Source organism: Poecilia latipinna, unplaced genomic scaffold (assembly GCF_001443285.1).
Source record: "Poecilia latipinna isolate Pla-1442-1.1 unplaced genomic scaffold, P_latipinna-1.0 Scaffold2107, whole genome shotgun sequence".
NCBI lineage: Eukaryota > Metazoa > Chordata > Actinopteri > Cyprinodontiformes > Poeciliidae > Poecilia > Poecilia latipinna.
In genome coordinates this window covers 95,094-99,914 of record NW_015114723.1, presented here as the reverse complement: position 1 = coordinate 99,914, position 4,821 = coordinate 95,094, and the positions used below count along the sequence as shown (strand labels likewise).

The following is a 4,821-nucleotide window of genomic DNA, read 5'->3' as shown; positions in this document are numbered from 1 at the left end:
TTACTATTTTACTTAGTTATTTCTTCTGCGCCTCTTGGGGAGTGATCGCTGTTTCTATGCGAAAGTATCAGCAGCAACAGAAATGTAAACAATGGAGGGAAGAGGGAGATGCGCATTTGTTGCTGGAAAAACAGGAACTATTTTGAGTTTCGCTCGTCAAGTCCGATTATTATAAGCAGCTTTGGGTTTGTTTTTTTTAAAGTCACTTGCAAATTTAATGAGTCGCGGGTTGCACTTTTTAGGCTTGGAAGTAAGCAGACATAAACCCCAGAATTTGTCTGACATCCAGTTAGTTTCAGTCAGACTCTGCCTGACCATCATTTCCCGGATGATCCATCGCGTTGCATCTTTGTTAATGTTAAGTTAATATATTACCTGTGAATTACATCGAGCTCTGCATTGCGCTCCAGAAAACATCGAGACTAATATGAACAGCGCAGTAAACATGAAAACAGCCACGAATGAACGAGTCCGTAAAGTTGTGCAACTAAATGCCATTATAATTATTAATATTAAGATAAGTGTCACAAATCTGTGCAGCGGGACAACTGAGCTGTGGAGCTGCAGGAGGAGCTCTGTGAGCTGGGCTGTGACACCAAACGCAGGGCCGTAAAGCACAACCTGGACCCTGGGGCGGCGGACAGGGGGGTCTAAAATCCTATTTATAGTTTTCCAGACAATACTGGAACACACAAATTACAAAAGTTATTTTTGTGTTGTTGTAACCATTAGTTCAACCTTATAAGTGGAGATATGTGTCTCCACTTTTATAATGGTAACAGTATTTTAAAATGGTAACATCAACAATATTGTTGTTACCATTTTAAAATAACTTACAGTTAAGTATTGGCAAAGATCAATATAATTTTGACAGGTGGCGGACTGTTAGCAGCTGCTGAAAGTAACTAAAAAAGTTACTTTTAATGTAACTTAGTTACTTTCTAAATCAAATAATCAGTAATCTAACTAAGTCACTTTTTCAAGGAGTAATCAGTAATCTGATTAGTTACTTTTTCAAAGTAACTATGCCATCACTGCACAGGTCAGTCTGTGTCCAGTTTGAGTGAAAGGAGACGCGTGTGATCCACGCTATGGTAAATTTTAAAGCTCAAGCAGCGGCAGCGTGGGAGGCAATGCGCAGAGGCGCCAGCAGTGTGATTGGTCTGCTCTCCAGCTTTAAATGCATAAAGTATACCCTTATCTTTTAGAAAAAAGTCTGCTAAGCGAGTGAAACTCTTAGAACAACAGAGAAGCTTGCAATCTGGCTTTAAGATAAAAAAATAAAAAACTAAACGATTTATTTTATTTATTTATTTTTTTTCCCCAATTACAAATTTTTCTAAAAAATAATAATAAGCAACACTTGACCTGGCTGGGGGCCTAGTCAACCATGGCGGGCTGCCAGGCTTATATTACACTGGGGGAAACCCTGCATAGGTACCATAATATGCATTAATGCACACAAGGGAAGCTGTCTTAGTGCTACGGCATAAGCTAATGTTAACAGTCTTCCTTTTTTTTTTTTGCTGTTAAGGGTAGAGCCAATCAGAGCCAAGGAAATCAAATTGCACTTCTGGATTGGCTGCTTTGCAAACAGTATTCTATAGCACATCAGGTAGCATTGGACTGCTTCCCAAGCTGCATATTCTTCTGAATATTTTAGATATGATGTACAAAAAAAATGCAAATAGGCATCTTTTCTGCACATAATTTGAAGTTTCCTTCCACAGAAAAGTATGTGAATAGGTGAATACTATACAACCCACATATTAAGGCCTTATTCCTCTACGCGGCTGTCGCAGGTTCAATTCTCGGCCTGGTCACCTTTGCCACATGTCTTCCCCCTTCTCTCAACCCACCTTCCTGTCAATTCACTATCAAATAAAAGCCACTAGAGCACAGCAAAAAAATGGCCCCATTTGACAGAAATTGCTGATAAGATCCCCCCTCTCCTGAGCTGTGATGTGGGGCTCCTTATTGGATTCAACTGTCCCAGAATTTTAGCACCAAAACAAGTTGTACTGAGAAAACTTTGAGCCATATGAAGTTCGTACAGACTTAAGGTGGAGTATTGTTGGAGGCTTCACACCATCACTTGATGCAACGAAGTCAAGTTTGTGTCACAGAGTCTCAAAAGAATTACCCTCGGTGATGCCATTGGATGTAATTAATGTGCCAAAGTCAGATTTCAGAGACACGGAAGGAAGTGACAATATGTTCTCTAAAGAGGATCTCATGTTTTCGGACATACTCAACGAAGGAAAACGGAAAACTGAACAAGGATACTATGAGATGCCTCTACCATTCAAACAAAGGCCACACTTGTCTGACAACAGAAAGCTTGCTGAAATCAAACTTGAACTCTTAAAAGAAAGGTTCAACAAAGTGGAAAGCTACAAAAGAGACTACATAACTTACATGAAGGACATCATCAAAAAAGATGACATGGAAAAAGTACAAAATGAAAAGAAACAAAGAGAACAGTGGCATATTCCTCAACATGGAATTTATTACCCTAAACTATTGTGTAATTCTGATATTATAATGTTCATAATCTAATAACTACAAATGGTTACTGTCTGTAGAAAATTATTCGTTCTTCTTTTGATTTAAACAAATACTTATAATTTTGGTGGGAGTGTAAATAACCCCAGGTTAAGCTCCTTATTTGTTATATTCTCTGTTGGTGCTTGTTGCCTTTATTTCGTTTTGTTTTTTGCAGTATATGGTTGACTTCTGGTTTTTGATTTGATGCTTTTATTTTGATGAGAGAGCTTCCGCTGTTTATGTTGTGGAGCAGCAGCCTGGCAAAAGTTGCAACAGTGTTATAAAAATGTATCTTGTTATTAGTGGCCCCCTTGATAGAGGCACAAGGTAGGTAAATAGGTAGGTTGGTTGGTTATTCATCCCTTTGGGATTTACCCTCAGGGAAATTGTAGTTCAGTCTCCCACATAGCACCAATACATCAAATCCTTAAACAATTATTTTTTTAACATTAACATTTAGCCTGATTCTATAGTTCCTCTGTTTCTATTGTACTCCTGTTAACCCTCCTTCCAACCTCCAGTGAGGAGTTGAAGAGTTTTATTGCGCGAGGCACAAAGGAGTTCCTTAGTCTGTTGGCCCTGCACTTTGGAAGAAGCAGTCTCCCAATGAACCTGCTGTCCTGGCTGCTGATGACAATGTGCAGAGGGTGGCTGGTGTTGCCCATAATAGCCTCGAGTTTCTGTAATGTTCTCCTCTCTGCCACTGCTGTTAGAGATTCGAGCCTTGTGCCAACCACTGTGCCAGCCCTCCTGATTTGCTTCTCCAGCTTAGAAAGGTCTGTCTTAGAGATGCTTCCACCCCAGTAAACCACAGCGTATAATGGGACGCTGGCGACAACAGACTGGTAAAACAACCTCAGCAGCTTTCCACAGATGTTAAAGGATCTCAGCCCCCTCAGGTAAGTACATCCTGGTCTGAGCCTTCTTATAAAGTTGCTTGGTGTTGCTTGTCCAGTCCAGCTTGTTGTCCAGCCACAGGCCAAGATATTTATAAGTCTGCCCGACCTCCACCTCCTCCCCTCCTATCAGAACTGGTCGTGGACTGCCTCTGTTCTTCCTGAAGTCAATGACCAGTTCCTTTGTCTTGGAAGTATTTAGCTGCAGGTTGTTTCTATGGCACCAGACAACCCATGATGGCAGTGTCATCAACGTACTTCTGAATATGACACGTTTCATAGTTATAGCAGAAGTCTGAGGTGTACAGGGTGAAGAGGATGGGTGATGGCACCGTCCCCTGCGGAGCTCCAATGTTGCTGACCACAGTGTCAGACGTGATGTTATTCATCCTGACAAACTGTGGTCTGTCGGTAAGGTAGCTGCAAATCCAGGTGGTCAGGCAGGAGTCCACTTTCATTCTGGTGAGTTTTTCCAGAAGTGCAGGGGCCTGGATCATGTTAAAGACACTTGAAAAATCCAGGAAGAGGATCCTGACATATCCACTTCCCTTGTCCAGGTGCGAGAGGAAGAGCCTCTCCAGAGTCTTCATCAGATGTGATGTCAGTGCTACCAGTCTGAAGTCATTCGGCTCACTGGGCCTGCTCTTCTTAGGACAGGAAAGGAATGATTCAAGATGTCTTCCAGGGTGTGGGCACGCTCAAAAGTTGCAGACTAAGGTTGAAGATTCGTTGTAATGGTTCCCCTAGCTCAGTAGCACAGATCTTGAGAATCCGAGGGGATATTCTGTCGGGTCCTGCAGCTTTTCGGGATTGAAGCTTCCTCAGTTCTGCCCTCACTTGATCAGCTGTAAAGTGTGGAGGAGGCAGTGTGGAGGGAAAGAAAGTAGAGGGGCTACTAGGCTGCCTTGGAGGAGGAGGTTGGGTCAGGGGGTTGGTATGGGATAAAGGTGAGGAGAGGATGCCATGACGGTGGAATGACTGCACCTGCTGACAAGGAAGAGGATGTACTGGGGAAAGCACTGGGGCAGAGTAGATGTAGTAATGATGGTGGGTGAAGCATAATGGCTAAATCTATTGAAAAAGTTATTGAATGTTTATTTTGTGAATGAGGATATTTCTAATATTGATAGGCTGGAATTTTGAATTTGTTTTATTATAATCAAATAGGGTATAGTTTTTGAATCAGTCGATATTTTTAGTGGTGAACATTATTTTTAGTTTTTAAACATTTCAAACATTTTCAAGTCCTTTTTGTGTGTGTTTGTACAGCTCTTACGGTGAAACTCATGGTTTACTTCCAATAAACCTGGCTGTTCATCAGTAAAGCCACAATCCTTTTTTTTGGGGCGGGGGGGAGGGAGGGAGTCTGCTACTATAT

The 4,821-nt window shown here is 41.6% G+C and overlaps 1 long non-coding RNA gene across 1 annotated transcript; it reads right to left on the bottom strand.

The window, feature by feature from the left end:
• Positions 1-190: 190 nt before the first annotated feature.
• On the bottom strand, positions 191-1,315 carry LOC106936263 (uncharacterized). The gene is made up of 2 exons (XR_001422090.1): positions 1,011-1,315; positions 191-974 (listed from the first exon to the last, which is right to left on the bottom strand). It is a non-coding gene; the product is annotated as an uncharacterized LOC106936263 (long non-coding RNA).
• Between the last annotated feature and the right edge of the window lie 3,506 nt (positions 1,316-4,821).